General features: G+C 36.5%; 1 protein-coding gene and 1 non-coding gene across 4 annotated transcripts in view; one reads left to right on the forward strand and one right to left on the reverse strand.

Annotated features, from left to right (window-relative positions):
• The window catches only part of nAChRa3 (nicotinic acetylcholine receptor alpha3 subunit), a 99,812-nt gene that overhangs the window by 36,424 nt on the left and 43,604 nt on the right, over nucleotides 1-19,784 (reverse strand). Inside the window, exon 1 of one of the 3 annotated variants that reach the window (XM_033336051.2) lies at nucleotides 10,485-10,611. The exons of the other annotated variants lie outside the window; for them this stretch is intronic. The gene's annotated coding sequence lies outside the window, so the exon portion shown is untranslated. Of the gene's footprint in view, nucleotides 1-10,484; nucleotides 10,612-19,784 lie in introns of those variants that run through there. 3 annotated transcript variants of the gene reach the window in all.
• TRNAN-GUU (transfer RNA asparagine (anticodon GUU)) lies at nucleotides 17,734-17,807 on the forward strand. The gene has a single exon. It is a non-coding gene; the product is annotated as a tRNA-Asn (tRNA).

Genomic DNA, 19,784 nt, shown 5'->3' on the forward strand with positions numbered 1-19,784 from the left:
AAGATAAATTTTCCTTTTTATTATCAGACTATTTCTATTACGATTAACCACGTTCTTCGATCGTATACAACTTGCGCAACACAAGTTACTAGATTCTTTCTATCAGACTAGATTATCCGAAAATGATCAAATTACAAAAAGTTACCAGATTACCATTTTTAATTCGTTCCTGTTACTAAACTATTCGAAAGAACTTTGCGATCAAATAGCATCTTTAAAAACAATCAAAGGAAGAATAGAAACTACTGAGCTGACGCTATCAAGATATTATCCCAAAAATACCCATAAATCAAAATCAGTATCGATTTCCCCAAATGGCACAAGTTCCAAGGAAATAACTGTTCGATACTCATAATCATTTCAGTTTACATTAATCGTCTCTCGCGCTATCTTTTTGATTTCTTCTTCACTTCTTCAACTTCTTTTTTCATTTCTCGAAGAGCTTGGAGTAGTCAGTGAAAAATGAATTTCATTCGAGCGGTTGTCCATCCATTTATTTGTCCATTAGACGCAGCAGCGAAAATGCCTGGAACTCACTCCCCCCACTTTCAGGATTTACGATTTTCCGTAAATTGAGTTTCGAGCCGGTGGACGGCGGCGCGACAGATCGTCCGGATGGAAATGGAAACGTCGATGAAAAATATTCGCGGAACGCCTCAAACGAGAAACAAACGCTGCACCCTCTATGCTTCGACATCGGATTATAAGCGATTTATCACGCGTGCATCGTAAACTAGCAACGCCTGTGTTCTCATTTATGGAAAAGTATCGATTTTCACAACGATCTTTGTTTATTTACTTTTTCTTGTTTTTTTTCTTCTTTCTGTGCCTTTTATTCGACGGCTTAGTGCTTCAATTCAATGATTGTAAACTGTGATTTATCACGCGTGCATCGTAAAATGGTAATATGCGCGTGATCTCGTTTATCAAAGATTCTCATCGATTCCTCCAACGATTTTTCTTTCATTTGTTTTTTCTATTGGCAGTTTACCGTTTGAGGAAAAAGCTTCAGCGATGTGTAATTTATTAGAATAATTTACATCATCTTTTCTGATAGAAATCGACGCGAGAGTCCGATTTGATCCGAGGCAAGTGGAGCTTCGAGAGAACCCGTTAGGTCGATGACTGAAATCGATCTTCCGAGCTAATTTTAGTTTATTGGCGATGCTGAACACGGTTGCTGGCGATTGACACTTTGCTATATTTACAAGCTGGTTTTGTGTTTATCATGGGTGAAAAACAAACACGAAGATTAGTTCGCGTAATTATATATTAGGAACTGAAACTCCGAAATTCGTACTTTCTAAGACGATTCTTAAGAAATTGTCTAAAAACGCTCGAAAACCTTCGCTCTTGTACGGAAATTTAATTTTAAAGTGAATCAAAATCGTATAAATCCCATCGTATAATCGAAAAAGTAAAACTATAGGTGCAGATATCGTCGGTGAAATCGCGAAAAGGTGTCGCTAAGGAGGAGGAGGAGGTAAAAACACGGCGGTTCGAAGGAAGGAAGAAGGGAAAAGGTAAGGCAGAAACGGTCGGTCGGTCGGTTTGCAAGTAGGTCGCATCTCACGGCTCAATATCACCGAATACTCTTTTGTGTCCTCTTCTAAATTGGGTTACGAGGGTGCCGCAACCGTTAGCTGCTGGCTGCGGCTTCTTCTTGCACCGAGCCATGGCTCCTCAGAATTTCAATATGCCAATTTTTTCTCTTAGACTACCCTCGCCCTTGTGTACATTGTCCTTTTCTCCCGCATGCTTAGCGAATTTCTATTTCCCAACGAATCCCTGATCGAACCTGATCGAACAATTGCTTTCTTTCTAATATCGTCGTGTAATATGTAAACATCATTGGTTCGAATGTTCAGGATTATTTAGACTTTCTTTTGGCCGGGTCTTTCTTTCAAATGACTATAATAACATAATAATACGGACTATCACACGCACAAATTTCTTGCAATGTTATTTATTACGAGATTCTCTGTTCCGGTAGGCTTCAATAATACCAGAAGAATTATAAGAATGTTTTTCTAAAAGTTACTTTGACACGTATTGGACTTATTAAACCATGAGGACCAGCACGGAGGAGAAATTGTTTCCATTAACAACGATACGATTAAAATGTGTCCTTTACACGTATTTATCTATAATTTGAATTCTGTGTCGGTTCCACTAACGCTCAGCCGATACTTTTTTTTTTTTTTACAAAATATGACGCCTGGACGATATTGCGTTCGTTTCTCCTACTTAAATGTTTACATTTGCATACATTTTTTCCAGCAGTATTAACGCAAACCGCTTTCGTAACTAGAAAGTTTACACTGGAATTACCAACAATTAAAACACGGAACTTGTACCACAGAGATCAAAACGCAGGAGGAAAAGTTTCTCTCCAAGTATTTAGCAAAAAATCTGCAAAAGTTCATCGTTATAAATTAACAAAATTCCTACGACGAATAATTCCAACCAACGTTTTCACCTTAGCTTTAGAAAACCCTCCCCATTCGATATTATTATTATCCCCTAAAATCCAATTATTTCCGCCAGTAGAAACGGCCCGTGCAAAGACCGCGAAACATTTAGCGAATGACGCATGAATACGAAGGGGCCGTTTCATTTTGCAACGAGCGTCGGGGTATTGCTAAAAAGCCAGGATACGAATGATCCCGGAGACACCCTCATCAAAGATTCAGGGGATTCGTGGCCCCGGGTACAGCGAGCTCTCTTTATTTCGGGATGCGGTATTTCGATCGCGGCGCGACTCATTAAAATAAGATTCTATTTGGCGGCCGATGCCGGTAGCTTGGTGGATGGGTGGATCGTCGGGCGAGCAGCGTCAGGCCCCAGCGAAATTGAATTTGACGACGCGTCATGCTCGTGGAATTTCCGTGAGCGGGAATTAATTGGACGCTCGGAAACGAATCGATCTGACCCGATGCCGACGTTTCTCCCGTCTCCATATTTGCAAGTTAAACTTCGCGCGACTAATTGTACATCGACGCTATCCCATCCACTACGCTCCTCCCCATGACGTCCGATTCGCGATTCGAAAACCGAGTTTTCCATCGATCGAATTTCCCGGCTTGTTTCGATCACCTCGGTTTGGGCTAGGTCCGTGTCGTCCATAAAGTTTCAGGTTCGAGTTTCTGACCGGAGCGAATCGACGTTCGGCGAAAATTTCAACCGAATCCGATTCGTTTCTAGTCGTAGCGATCGAGTTGATCGCTTGATTATCGAATTCGTTCTTGGTTATTAAATTTGTCCGGTTTCTTTCTGGATCTGTTTCAATATTTTTGTTACGGCTACCCGAACACATTGGAAGATATAATTGTTGGCTCTCTTTGTTGCGTCGTTTAAAAATTGTAACTCTCTTGTGCGATGTTTGTCATATTTTAGGACTTTTGTCATAACTACGATACTACGAATAATCGTATATTTTAAGATGCAATCATTTATAAGATTACATAGCACGATTCACGGTACATTAAGGTATTAAATACTTAAAGTATTGAACAGAAGGATGTGTACTTTTATCGACGATCTATTGTAACCCGATGCTCGTTGTCTTTATTTTTCTATGAAGTATTACGTATTAAAGAACTTCAGCCCGTGAACAAATAAATAAATATTTGGATTAGTTAGTCGATGAAGGATCATCTTTCTATATCGTCTATGCAGACATAGATTTACACGATCTGAAAGACTTGATTTCAATAATTTTGTTTAATACAATACCATTCGAAAGATAAATCTATTAAGTTGTCCGAGAAGTGTCTTTCTTTCGCAAACCTGCTTTTTACAACAGTGCACCTTCATACAAACGTGAAGCAAAGTCTGTGAAATGGCGCGGTGTTTATCTAAACAGAACAAAATGGATACGTAATTCGACGAAATAATATAAAACAAAAAACGTGCGTCTATTATTTTTTCATAAAACGAAAGAAACTTTTCGGACAATCTGATAAATAGAAACTACCAGATTCTTGACAACAGTACGTGAAATCTTTCCTTCCTTATACTTGGAGCGGACAACTCATCTTCTTTGTGTCTCGTGAACTATCCATCATTCGCAGCGACCCTTCTCAGACAGCGTTTGTCCTTCGGTTTTGCCAACGTTTTATATTTTATCCAAACCGCGTCTTTTCTCTATATCGCGTTATTTATTCATAAATTGTGGAAGAATTTAAAACGACTGTGAGTACAACAGCCTTTTCAACAACTTCGTGTGTATACCACTTGCTTCCTGTTTCTCTTCCAGCTAAATAGATTCAAAGGACAGTCGGCTACATACGAAGAAACTGAAATCCATAGAATGTACGGAGACGAGGGCGGCGCGGCGGTAAATGAAGAAACGGAGATCCATACGAAGTACAAAGGACGTCGCTGAGGGGTTAAAGAAGGAAAGAAAGAAGATAAAAGGTATTTCAAATGAAAGGATGAAAAATGCACCTTGTAAAACACGCGGCCTTACGTTTTTCAGTGTCATACAGGGTAATATCATTTATGGTTTCTTTGAACTAAGATTTAATTCGATGTTCATATTTTCTCAATGACGCAGGGTATCGAATAGAATGAAATACTCGGTATTATCGATGAATATGGTAACATTTACGGTAATTATAATATTTATTGGCAAGATTTATCCTTTCATATTCTGCACACAACGTGCAAATTTTTATTCGAAAAATATATCATAAATAATTTCATACACCCACGATAATTAACTTGCAATGTGAAACTTTCGGTTTAACGAAATTTGGCTATACAAGCACGTTGAAATTGCTGATGGATCATATTAGAAAAATTGCCCGAAGGATTAATTTTCATTTTACGATATAGCAGAACGACTAATTCGTGTCCTGAATACATACATATCGAAACATTACGAAGGAAGTGCGAATCTAGCAGAATTTGGAAAGAAGATAAGAAAATGATAACCATACGGGAGAAATTTTTACTAGTAGAAGAGACGGAAAACCGAGGAACATCGTCGAAGAGTCGAGGTGAGAGGAAGTTGGGCTTGTGGAACATGCTACGAGGCATGCACGAGAAGAAAAACGAGTTTTTCGCCGTCCCGGCCGAGCACTTTTCTCGTTTATAACAATAAGAGAGGCGTTAGGGTGCTCGAAAGTTGTGACTCGCTCGCGAGCAGAAAATCTGCCGTGCCTTTGTCACCGTATCGCGATGCACTCTCAACGATGCTAAACCCGACGACACGTACAAGAATACGCTTCTCTTTTCTTTCCTTTATTTCGTTTACATTCTTTACACCCTTGCAGAAATACATTCTTCCACGGAACTTTTGCCAGTTTTAGAAGATTCGAGAGATTCTTTCGGAAGAACCTTTTATTGCAAAGTGTTTTATGCCACAGACATTTACTGATTGTGAGAGTAGGCGTTGTTAATGACATTTCTTGAACGAGATTTTTTATACAATGCCATTAATACAAATTTCGGATTAAGTTTCTTACAAACAAAAGAATACTATTTATTATTTGACTACGGGTTTCTAAACATTTGTAGGAAATTTGGAAATACAAAATAGCACGGAATGCACGTAACACGGAAAAAATATTCAAAGTATAACGCTTTCTATATAACAGCTGAAAGTAAGATAATTTTCTACCTAGTATTTTCTTAATTATATTTTCAAAAGTACGAATTTGCTTAATATCATCGTCGGGATCGCGTCTATCGTTAACCAAGAAAGATAGGCTCGAACAGAGATATTTCTCATTAGCGTATGAAATAAATAAATTCACTGAATTCTAAATTTAATTAAGTGGTGTATACCAATAGCGGTACTTATTGCAAATCCTTTATCAAATACAAGGTGATCTGCAAGAGTTGATGCAGTAAATGCCACAAAAGAGAATTGTGTTAACATTCAAACAGCATTAAACAAATTATCCGTAAACGAAACTGAAAGGCCAATTGTTCGAGTAGAAGCGATTACTCGATGAATTCGTATTTGTTTCATTAACATGTATTTGGGGAACAATTTTCGATAGAATAAATGCTGTTAGCAAATCGTTGTAATCATCCGCAGCTTCGATATCTACAGTGGTATCATTATACGATGGCACAAGCAATTTTATTAAATCTATGCTTAAAACTGCAAGGAGTTTGAAAATGAAACTGAAAATGTTATTCCAATGAAATACAGAAAACAATGACAAATTACAAATAAAATATTTTTCGATAATAACAATGAGAACAATGTACAGTTGGAAGGAGTTTGTGTGTTAAATTTACGTACCTGTATACGATTATAACGAGGAAGCATTTATATATTGTAAAACTTATATTACAGAAATTCATATTACTTCTATTATGTATGTTATATTACACTATTATATATACCAATTTATATTACACCATTAAAGTTGTAAAATAAAATGCTGGTGAGTTAGAAGTGGAAATTGAACAGTTTGATATATTAAGTAAGACTGAGAATGTATTCATTGCTTCTGAAAAGTTGAATTTTATAATAGAAAACAAAATTATATCCACATTTCTCGGTACTGAAATTGGCAAAAGATTATTTACGCGCTACTTTTTTGCAACATAATACACTGGCATGACTGTACATAGAAATGAATATTCTAAAAACACTTTGTTACGAGGATATTATTGATAAGTTCAGAAATGAGAAAATTAGAAAATAAAAATGTTCAATTCCTTAAAATAATTTAGTAACGATTTTTTATTTACATTTTATATTCCTTAAGTCTGAGACAAATCATTGTTCCTATAAAAAGAGCAGCGACTTTGATTTGTATGCTTAGGGTTCGAAAAGCTTCAGACACTGCCGTGATCATCGTTGTCACGTTCATATAAGAGATAGGATTAAAGGCAGCAGAAATGAAGAAAAGAAAGAGCAATTTCAAACGAAGGGTCAAGTTTCCAAAGGTTCAAACGAAATTCCGTGGCACGTAACGAGTGTTAACTCCTCGATCGACCAGATCCAAATTCCTCATTCCCTCCGAAACTACCCTGTGAAAGAAGTTCTCTACGCCGGTTGAACTAGAAGTCGAGTCAAACTACCCTCTGGCGATCATTGAACGGGTCTTTGTCCCGAATCTAATACGACGAAGTCAGACGAGGAATAAAACGAATCTCTGAACAAAAGACTAAAGGCCAAGAACAAATTTCTTATTTTAATCGATATTTTATCGATATTCAATCGATATTAACAGACGTTCGCGAACCCTTTCTTATCTGTGCACAAAATATCTCGTTTCGTGTCATTTACACGATATTTCGAAGATAGATATATATTTCGCCGGTTTTTCCCAATAAGACGCGAGATTTCACATGTTTTGCAGTAAAAATATCAAGGGTTAATCAAAGAGCTTCCAAATGTCCTAAAAATATTAATTTTCCTCTTGTATTATATTGCATTTATTGCATGCGATAACGAGCGTATAAATAAGGAAATGCTTGCTCTATAGTAAAGAATTTAAAAGCAAGTTTCTTACATATTTTGAAGCACCATAAATATAGGACGACTTCTAAATTTTTATTCGTGGTAAGGAATACGAGTTAAATTAAGATGAATCTAACGCAATAATTTTTCCCTATTTATATCCTCACCACTGTACCTATATTATCACTTTATTGATGTTTATACATTCATAGATGCAGAAATGCACAGGATGCGAATATAATATGCAAAAGTATCTAAACTATTCAAGGTACAGTACTTGTAATATTTAACAGGTGAAGCAAATTCCTCTTCGCCTATGTTTCTAAACATATGAAAATACATAAACAACCGCTGTATGATTATCACGTTTGCACAGATTTTTTCAATCTTCGAAATTTCTTGGCGTAATGTCTATTCCTTTATATCCGAATGCCATCGGAATAAAATAGCGTCGTTAAAAAGTTCGTCTTGGTGTGTAAGCTCGACGCAAACGGGATGAACTGTATTAAGAAGCAACCTTTACCGATTCCAGTGTCTCGAGACGCGGAAATAAAGGTGAAAGGTTAACGAGCAACCTGTCGTTCGCCAAGTCGCTGCGTTTCGAGACCTGCAATATCCGAAGTTCACAGAAGGCCCCCGTCCCGCCGCGAAAGAGCGCACGCCCATATTTCCCTGGATTTTGCATTATTTCTTCGTCACGGCAAATGGATTTTCATCTTTTACCGGGGATAAGGATTTCATATCAAATATTTATAGCGGGACGATAAGGCGACGAAGTTCGTCGTCGTGCGAGCGCGTCACGTTCAGCTGACAAGAGGACGGGAAGCTTAAACTTTCAACCGTGTAACGACTGCAATACCAGCGAAACTTGCTGTCTTCCCGGTTTCTAGGGGCCGACTTTTGACGCTCTTTCATCCCTATCCTCGCGAGAGAATAACAGAGGGGAGGAAAAGAGAAGGAGTAAGGCGTGGCAGATAAGAATTTGTAAGGAACAGTCGTCGTTCCTTAGGTCTTGGAGGGATCATACTGCTAAATAAAGTAAAATCGATGTAACGGGAGAATTGGCTTGTCTTATTTTATGGGGCAGTTTTCCAGATTCGAGGTACAAGGGGCTAAAATGTATGCTTTTACGGTACACACGGAGAAAGTTCGATAGATTCTTCGACGACATGGAAATGTGTTTTGACAACTATTTAGAAAACTTTGTATAATTTGTTATAAAAGCAACATGTTTACTTCCACGTGAATTTATGATATGTATATACTTTGCCCTGGCAGTTGCAACAAATTGAAATATACCATATTCGTCGTAACGTTTAATTTTTGCAAACTATCACATTGTGTTTGCCAATTTTTTCTGATCATGTCATCTGAATTTTTTTTCCCATATCATTTTTTAGCCCATAAAATTTATCTTACTGCAATCATTCTAAACGACCTAGTAACATGAGCCCACTATGACAGCCAACACGTTGAACGATCTTTGGATAATATTTGGTTACAAAATGTCGTAATTTGAAAACTCTATATTTCTTGAATTAAACGATCTTCTTAACAAGCAAAAATTCCAATTATGAACGTTCAACGTAAAGATATTTTATTACAGGAACTCTCTTATATCGTCAGAAATGTCCACCCATTATGTTTTTGATTTGTATAACCTAATTAGCAGTGTAACATCCCTTGTTAATTAAACGTTGGCTTCTATTGATCATAAAACGCGATAAGAGTAAAGGAACGTTAATTTCCCAAGGCAAATATCAATTATCAAAACCAACTATCCCTCCGAATTCAATTTTCAAACTAGAAACCAATTCTAAAACTCGCTATGTACATATAGTACCACGAAGAAGTGTAATCGAGACTCGTCTATCTTCCCTGAAGCAGCAAAACGAGAAAAGAAAAAGAAAGAACACAATAATGAATCCACGCGTGCTCGAGAATAATCCAGGAATGCCTACGATTCGCATAATCGCGATGAACCGTGCAACGAGTACCGTGAAGTCGCGCCGCCGCGGAAAAGGTCATTCATTCAGCGAGGATTACTTCATTCCTCGACTTTCGAGGCGCACACGAATTCCACGACGTTCCGTGTCCGTTCAATTGAAAATCCCAATAGGTTCGAAGGTCCTCCCCGCTAACCTATTCCTCGCCCTGTCCCCACAACCATGATTCCGCCCTGGAATTCGAAGGCCATTCTGAACATGCACACACGTGCATCTATGCCTCGATCCAATAAGCGAGCGCCCAGTCAATTGTGTATGTTAAAATATTCCGCGTGCCCGGCTTTCATCGAAACGGGTGGTCAGGGGATAAAGGACGAAAGAGAACAGACAGTTTGACTGACGTACAGCGGGTGGAAAAATTTCGGATTTCGTGTTTCACTACATTTTCATGCGAATGTTGAGAAAGATGTAAATTTTGATGGGAATTTCCAAAGGAAGTTGCAGGAAATTTATTTGAGTAGATAGTAAAAGAGAATATGTCTGTTACATTGACTTGATAAAAAAAAAAAGAAAAATACATTGGGCGAAGTTATACTGTGATACGTTTATAGTATACTAAAGAAATATTTCACAAGTATTTTTTACAATTGGCAATTGTTCGTAGTAAAGGGGTGAAAATAGTCGTGAAATTCGAGAAGGAACTATACCTTTAGACACGAAGAAACAAGTTTCTAAAATTGCGTTATTAAATTGGGAATGTGGTTATATAATTGCTCTACTAAATGTTAATTCAGTTTCACGTAAATTTGCACGTGCGATGGATTAAGTATAGGTAGATCAAGTATAAGAGTAAAGGGATTATACATTCTGTTAGATGTTTGCACATTTGACAAGCGCATGCATCAAGCATTGTTAGCAACAAGAAATTTTCCGGAATACGTTTTCTAAGTTTCGATTCTATATCGGAAGATGAATAACGTAAATGGATAATTTTATACATCACGTACATAGATAATTTTGCAATCGCGTTATACAAAAACGTGGTGACAAGTTTCTGATTGTGTTAAATAAGTACCGCGTAATATTACTATATATGTGTGTAAACTCACCTAATTCCCATCAACTTCGTCCACTCTGGAGGACACTTTCGAACAGTTCTACAAATGTTCGGCCAAACTTTCATCGCTCTACACCATCTCTATCGACTCGGAGCAACACACCACCAACTGCCACAACTGTCCACAAATTTCACAACAGAGACAATAATTCACTCGACTCCCGACACGTGATCCCACGGCTCGCCCTCCAAACACGTGTTACATTGTACATCGAATTCGAGCGTTGGTAGCACAGTGCCAGCGGTATAAAGGTAGGATTAGTTCTCAATTGACGCGGTTCGTTCGTTCGTCGGTTGATCGACGAGCGCGAATTGCCCCGTGGACAACGTTCGTGACGTAGCCAGGAAATTTGCCGAATGGTTTGGAGAATCGGCAGGCATCGACGAGAGAAAGTGACGAGTGCCGGGCAAACGGCGATGCCAGGGACGTTTAATTGGACGATATTTGCCGAACGCGTGTAATCACCTGTTGCACCGGCAGGAGAGGCGCGCTGATAGCGGCTAGACGAAATAAATTCTTGTCAAATGGCCTCCAGGCGATGTTTGCTTTCAGGGACAAGTTCTAAATTCGTCGTTAGGAACGATCAACGCGACGGTTTCGGTTTGAGGGGCGCGGATTAACTGACTTCGGTTTGACATTGCGAGGACTCGATAGTGGATCTAGTTCGGTCGAAATTTGGTGGGGATTCCCCGTCCGACCGAATAGGCTAATGCAGGTAGCTGGAACGGTGGAAGGGGAAACGGTGGATATAGCGATTTTCATTTACATTTACGTAGAGCGGCGATTTTTAAGCTTTTTCATCCCATGGCGCACATGAACTAATAACTACAATTCTGCGACGCATTAAAACATATGTTAGACATACGTATATATAGATTTGGTCCAAGACAGGGTATTCATTCACACCGGATGGATATCCTTGTCTGTATTTGGCAACCTAAGGAAAAAACATGTTTTAAAACATCCTATCAAATAAATATCGCCAATCTGTTTTTATGCTCTATCGAATGACAACCAATACGTTGTTGTTTCGAATCCGCATCAGAATTTTTCATCTTCTTTTTATTTTCTGGCGAAATTATGCGGAACGATATAGGGACACCCCGTATAAAATTTTTTACACATACAAATACACAGGGTGGTTGGTGACTAGTGGTACAAGCGGAGAGGTGGTGATTCTACGCGAAAAAAGAAGTCGAAAATATAGAATAAAAATTAAAAAAAAAGAATTTCTTTTTTTAAATTTTTCCATCGAAACAACGATCTACAGTGAGATCCGTTATAACGAGACGTGATAAAGTGCACGCGTACCGAGCGAAAATTCAAAATCGATTTTCTCGAAAACAAAGCCTCAAACGAAAAATTTTTATTCTATATTTTCGACTTCGTTTTCGCGTAGAATCACCCTCTTTCCGCTTGTACCAATAGTCATCAACCACCCTGTATATATATTACCTTTAACGATTGTACGATTATGATTTTGAGACATATAGGAAATATATAAGCAAAGATTACAATCAAACATCGCTATGTATTAAAAAGTAGTGATAAAATGATTTGTCACCTCGCTTCCAACTCCACTGAAACAACAACGTACATAGTATCCCCAGTATTTTATATTTATAACTTTACCCAAAATCTGCTAAAAGAATCGTACCCATTAATTTTACTCTGTACCATCAACCTTTTAACCACACCACCTGTTGACCAGATTCTCCGATGTATCGTACTAAAGAGTAAACCTTGGAAATCGGTCTTTCCATACAAAGCGATCCGCAATTCCCATTGAAATAACGATGAGATTAGAAACAGGCGTGGTGGACAAGAATGAAACACGGGGGGTGGTTGGCTGAAGTACGTCTCCGTGTTGCTAGAGTAGACATTAAGGGGAGTATTTCTTAATTAGCGGCTCGCCTCGAAAAACGAGGTGATTCGAGCCAAGTCAGCCGCTCCCTCGATGTGCCAAGCCCTGTTACCAGCTCCTCGTAGATCACGATTTGCTTTAAGTATCTTAAGTTCTTTAAGGTTGATGGAAAGAGAGAGAAAACAGGGAGCTCGTTTGCAATTCGTTGTCACGAGTACGTCGGATATTAATCGCGCGATGTAGACGTTGATGAAAATACAGAAAGCCGGTAAACAAATTGTGGTGTTCGTAAATAACGCGACAAGATAGAGTAACGAAGGGAAAATGGTGTCTGCTGATGAATGGAAATACGTCGACGAAAAGCATAAAGAATTAAGTTGAGAATTCTTTGTGAAACGTGATAGAATTTTTCATTTACTTTTCCCTTACGTATACTTTTATTGCATAGCTAAAGTTTATTCAAATATCTTCAATGGGGTTGAATATAAAAATGTTGAATTATTAAATTAATCGTTGTTTCATCTTCAGAGATTGTTCTGCATTAAAGATAACAATTTCATATGAAAGATTAATTTAGGTATTAAACAGTAACAAAAAGCGAATCGATCTTCTTCTCTTTTTAATACAATTTTTTATTTTTCGATAAACTGATTGATACAGAAATCGTTTAGAAAATTATATTTATTCGAGATAGAGTGAATTTCCGATTATCGATTATCGATTCCGATAACGTAGCAATTATTTAAGTAATTATATAATTTCAGAAAGATGTTATCGTGAATTTAACAGAGCTCAGGTACAAATGGCCTGATCAGGATTCTCGTATCGAGTAAACGAATCGAATACCACGGTAAATGTAGCAAGATAGTAGTTCGCTAAGTAAACGGAGATATACTTGATGGTCATCAGGAAATAAATAGCCCGGGTTACGGAAATTACGAGATCTCCGGCAGGAATTCGACGTAACCCGTATATTAACCAGGGAAAATCTACCGGTAAACGGAGATATTTCTTGGTAAAATGTATCTGTTTCGCGTGCAAAACATCAGTTTTATCAGGAAATTGTGGTACTAAACTTGATTTCTAATAATATCGTTGATCTTGACAGGAAACTAAAAAATTCGGGTTACTGGAAAAATTGAGAAGCGGAGAATATACATAGAATTAACAGTCTTCGAAATTTTTAATTAATATTATCTGGCTAAAAAATATGGATAAAATGAAATAATTTATGTATAAGAATATATCGTATATGTATATATCCGATATACCATATGTATATTTGACAGGTAGACATCGTGACATAATTGATTAAAATTCAAATTAATATTTTTTCGTATAATCGGTGAGAAATTTCAACAAACTGTAATACGTCACTTTGTTGTTCTGCTTTGCTTCAGGAATAACGAAAAGAAAAGACTCCGGCCAGGTACAAAATTCGGAAAAAAAGCTGAACTTAATATCGAAATCGCGAGAAGGGGAATCTATTTCAACGATTGAAATCGAGAATCGATGAGGCGAGGGGGTTAAAGGGGGCGCGATAATGAAAATCCATCCTTTCAATATCTCTCCGATAGATATCGACGGAGAGAAAGTACAGAGGAGTGGCAAAAAAAAAAACTGCCCGGAACGAGAAACGACGAGTCGTGTCGAAGCGGAAAATGGAATGCAGCAGCTTTGTATTCAATTGTTTCGCCTAAATTTGTTTCCAACAAAAAAGAAGTTACTTCACCTAAGCTCGTTGAAAAAGCAAAAACTAAAAAAGAGAACACACACACACAAAAAAAAAGGAAAAAAGGGAAGGTAGGAAAAAGGGCGAAACCGGTAACGCCTAGCAAACTCATCGATCTGCATTAAACTTTTGCTTTATAATATCGAGATACACTTGTGACCAACTATTACATATATATGGCCGAATCAACTCTCCACTCTAATTTTGAATTACGTTTCAGTTCATAAAATCGAAGATTTATATGAAGACATATTTCAAAGGCTAATATGTAGTTACTTTTAGATTTTAAGCTTTTACGATGATTAGACATGTTTGTGGTATTTTAGCTTTTGATCGTTTTCTCGGGTCTGCTTTGATAAAGTGAACTTGTATGTTCACGAGACATTGGAAAGAAGCGTACTAATAAATACGATCGAAACTCGAAAAACCATAAATATGTCAACTAATAATTAGATTTAACAAGTATAGCCATAAAATGTATACATAAACCAAAGTGTTAACTTCTTTCCAAAAATGGGAAGAAGGAAACGAAAAAAAAAAGGAGAACAAAGTAGAAACAAGAGCAAAAATAAAATGTACAAGTAGACGAAAAAAGCGCAGATGAAGAATATCAAATCGAGACACATGGAATAATTATGGCAGTTAGTAACTTCCGTTTGGCGTATGTACGCTATTGGTTTCCGACTTTGTTTTCGGATCTCGTTTACTCTTTTTTACCTTTCTTTTTTTGATTTCATGGGTCGTCGATTGCAGGACAATTTTGCATATCGAACGCCGCGGGCTATTATTTGAGCGTCGACACCGAAAAGCTCGTTTTTCCAGACTCTCAATGATGGACAATCGATCAATCGCGGCGCACCATCGATGTGACGAACCATAAAACTTCCTTTCATAAACACTCGTTATTTTTCCCGTTTTTCTCGTTAGACGAAACAGGATTCGTCTCTCTTTCTTTCCTTTTTGTTTTAAATACCTATACCTTTTCTCTGAATTTTTTCCAGCGCCGATTTACATGAACTCCTTAACTACTGCCATTTTTATTCAACGATCCAATGAATCCCAGTTTTTTTTTTTTTTTAGGAGATAGGTACGACTCAAAGGAGAAGCAAATTTCGACTGTATTTTTACTTTACGAGATAAAAGTTTCGTAAGAAAAATTTTAGATAAAAGAAAATTGTTCATTTTATAGAAAATATTCATAACATAGCATGTATAACATTTTTAAAAGTAGAAGTAGAATCGTTGGTCCTCATAAAAGATTCTTTGTACAAACTGTCGAATATTTTCACTCCTTAAGAATAAAATTATAAAATATTATAGGAATATTAATTTTTCCATTTTCTTTTTTCCTAAAAATCTGTCCTTTAATAAAAAATTGTTATAGCTAATATCACTACAATGCAACAACAATTAGCTCTCTACCATATAGCAAACTAAATTATTATACCAAATACTATTGCACCAAATATATTTACAATAATTACATGTTACATGTTGAAATAAACAATCGCAATCAGTTCTGATATTTTCTTGCCGTGAGCACATAAAAGTTCGAAGTTAAAGAATAAAGAAAAGTAAAAAAAAATATCAATCTTATTATATATCGAAATATCGGAATATCATAAGTTCCATGGATAAGGGACAGAAATAACGATAAGCATCTGCAAAGAGGGCTCCTTCGAGAGGATTTATAGAGAGGAATAGAAGAGGAAAAAGGTACGCGATGCCGGTGTGCATTTTTTTCAGTCGAATACTCGGAGTTAACGATAAGGTCGTGCTGACGTCGAGATAAGGAGGCCCCGATTGGGTAGAGATCGCGTGCTCGACAGAATACGGGCCACGAAACGTAATGTTATCAGGGGCCGTACAACAGCTGCACTAAATTTTTTTTCGCCGACAGTTCCACTTTTCGAACGATAACTTCGCAGCCCTCGCGCTTACCTCGTGACCAACCTGCTACCCTTATTAAACAATATCTCACGGTTCTGTAACAATCTCAATATTACAAAATATTTCACGCACCAAGTGTATAAGGAGAAAATGTGAAAAAATATCGTTTAAAAATTTCCCGAATTTTTTCTTACAAGGATAAGAGAGCAAAAGAATTCTTAAAATTTTACAATGCTTTTGAAAATCGTCTGTGTTCTAAATTTTGTTTTACATGTTTATCAACATATTATTCTACTTTATTGTATTAGTTATGTGTCCATTTATACAGCAACTATTACTTTCAGGATATATTAAGAAAATTGAAAAAAACTTGAAAAAGGGGAGAAATTGTTCCTAAAAAGAAGAAGGAAAACAAAATAGAGGTATTACTATGTACGAGGTTTACAGAGTAAATATCATTCTGTAGATATGAATGTTCTCTGTTCACAACGGTTTTCAGTTCCACGTTTTACGATCGTTTTATATTTCTTATTAACATCGTGGATATGTTAATATCTCTAGTAAAAGCGTGGGTTAAAGTGTGCACAGTCGACCGGTACCGAACTGTAATTCTCTGCTCCTAATATAACCACTTCCTGATTGGTAAATGTGTTATTAGTGAATTTATTAAGGTTATTGAACTAACCGTGGAATTTATGCACATACCAATTGATTTCACCGTATAATCAAATCTGTGCATTTATTAACGTACGTATGTCTCTATTAACGTGACCTATCAAATACTTCCATTTAGTCTTCCGCATATTCCGACAATATTACCTATCAGATTGGATAAACGGATAATTTACGTATAAATATGCCCTACTTTTTATACGCGTAAATACGCTTAAAATAAAAATTTACAGATTATAAGAAATTTAAGAATAATTATAATAATCGAATAGAGAAGCTATATTTAGTATATTTTGAATGTCTTTACTTAAAAATTTAGCAAAGGTAAAGAAGAGCGAATTACAGAGAGAGATGAGGATGTTGGTTCGCTACAGGAGAGAAAAGAAATTGCCCAGAAGCAATCTCTTGATGGATTTTCTGATTAAATGTCCCTGTCCCACGCAGAAAAGCACTCGCGGTGATGCATATTTTTATCGCGTAATATTCGATAATTCCGGCCAACAATTTCCTTCCGGCCGTCTTTTGTGCATCCTCTCGCATTAGAAGACGTTTCCGCTTATTTCATTTCGAGAGGAATAAGTAATATAGGAAAGATAAAAATATGTAAAGCACATAATTGGCCATTTTATGCTAATAATTTTCCTCTAACAATGACGGTTGGTCATTAGATACAACAAAAGGTAGACAAGGATACAGATAATTCCAAAAGGGAACTTTAAGTTTATATCATAATTCCTACAACGTTGTCCATATTTCTCCGATATTTCTCCTTTTTTCATTTAAAACCCTTACTTGCATTAAATTCTTATCTGTAGAAAATTGTATATGTATATGAAACAAAACACAAAAGCCGTTTTGATGATTCAGTTAAAATATATTGGAGAACATTAATGAAACGTTTACAAGGTAAGTTATAAAACGTAAAACGTAGAATGTGATATTACTACGTGATCAGAATTTCATTGAATAAAGATACTATTGTATAAATAAATTATATGACTTTTATATAAATATCGATTAAAAGTTAGAATTAAAAGATGTTTACGGCTTATCATACTACATCGTAGTCCAGAACTCCAACGGCCTCCGTGGCGCAATCGGCTAGCGCGTTCGGCTGTTAACCGAAAGGTTGGTGGTTCGAGCCCACCCGGGGGCGGATATATTTTGTTATTTTTTTATTCATGAATAAATTAATTAATCATAATGCTTTTTTTGTTATGTATCCTATAATATTTATTTTAACTTATTGCAAATGTATCATATAGTTTTAAATAATTCTTAGATGAAAATGTGTGCAGATGTGAACGTTTCATTATTGTATTATGTAAGTATATTTTACAGAAAAGAAAAGAAAAGAAATTGTTATGAAAAATTCCTTTTTCTTTTCGGCTATGTGCAAAGATTTTATACTATATGATATCTATCAGAATATTTAAAAGATACTACGATAAACGATCATATCATTAATGTATTACGATTATTGTATTCAAGAAATTATAGTATATAGGTTTAACAAAATGAATAATTCGTCATAACTTATAAATAATTAAGCTTTGAAAAAGATATTGATAAACACCGATGATATTTAGAAAACTGCTATGTATGTACTAATAAAAATGTGGAAAAAAGATGTGAAATATTTTTATTTATGAACTATTGAAAAATAAGATTATTTAATTGTTAGTGGATGTTTATCTCTGGTATGTGGTTTGTAACTAATAAATGTTTGTAACTAATAAATGTTTGTAACTAATAAATGTGAAATTTTAAAGATATTGATATTTGTGTTAAGTAAGTAGTTCTCCTAGTCTCCACTAGATGTCTATGTGGAGTTACGAGTTCTCGCATTTAAAGTTAGTCGGTCGACATAATATCTTGAAGCAGAGAACGAAGATCGTCAGTCAGCCAGTAGGTGTACTACTGATCGATTTAGCAGATGATGATTGCTGGAGATGATTCATGATTAAGCTCCGCTCCCTGACTTCCATCACTCGCAACGACGGTGGTCAGTGGAATTTCTGATGCTAACTGACTATTTTTTTTTTTTTTTTCTAATTCTATGTAAAATTAATATGTAACAAAGTTGTACAAAAGACAGTAATGAAAACTTGTAAAGTGAGTAATTATGAACTGAGGCTTTTTGGGATTTCAATTATATCTAATTTTCATATAACTTCAAAAATAAAATCTTTGTTCTAGTTAAATTCACAATTAAAAAATTAAAATTTGAAAGGAAGAATTGGAATTTAGAGTTATTTAGTTATTTAGTTATTTTGAATTTTTCACGAATTTCCATGTATAAAGGAAATATAATAAAGAATGAGTGTTTTCTGTATGTTACGAGCGTGTATATATATAAATATATATATAACTGTGCCTCCAATTAAAAATTCCCAAAAACCCAGTTCAATACATTTACAGCTTTATTTACTCGTCCTAGATCAACAAACCCCTTCACATCTCCATGAAGCATTACACACAAGCTTTCAAAAAGATTGAATCGCAAGAAGCTTTTCTTCGGAACTTTAGTAACGACAAACTGTGGCGTGTATCAAGCAAGTCGTAACTGATCAATGGTGGTTCAGTAATAAAGAGGAGAAGGTTGAGACGATGCAAAGCGACTCGACAATTTCGAGCATCACGGAGTAATGTGTCAGATTCGTCAGTCCACGAATTCGTTGCCACAGTATTACGGGTTATATGGCTGCACGTTCCCGACCTCATTTAACTTTGAACTGCGTCTAGAACGACGTCTGTACAAGCGCAAACATCTGCCGCTGGCGCTTGTTAGAACTCTGTTTTATCCGTATCCCCACCATTCGCTCCGCCGCTAAAATCCCTACTTCCAGTAGTTTGTTTCCCCACTCTAGCGTCACTGTGTCTCAGTGATAACCCGTAGATCGCGAGAACACGCGCGTATCCCATTCGTGGCTGCAGTGAAATCCGCGATACGCGAAATCAAGCGCGGATTAAGGGGGACGGGTCTAGCGAAGGTTATAGCCTCGGGTCTCGCTATAAAAAGCACAAGAAAAAATGCATCTTATTTTACGAGCATAACGTAGCGAATTATTCTAACACATAGACGTCGCACCAGGGTGCGCGTTTAGTGACGGATGAAAGATTTAAAACCGAT

The sequence above is a fragment of the Bombus vancouverensis genome, chromosome 10 (assembly GCF_051014615.1).
Source record: "Bombus vancouverensis nearcticus chromosome 10, iyBomVanc1_principal, whole genome shotgun sequence".
In the NCBI taxonomy this organism is placed as follows: domain Eukaryota; kingdom Metazoa; phylum Arthropoda; class Insecta; order Hymenoptera; family Apidae; genus Bombus; species Bombus vancouverensis.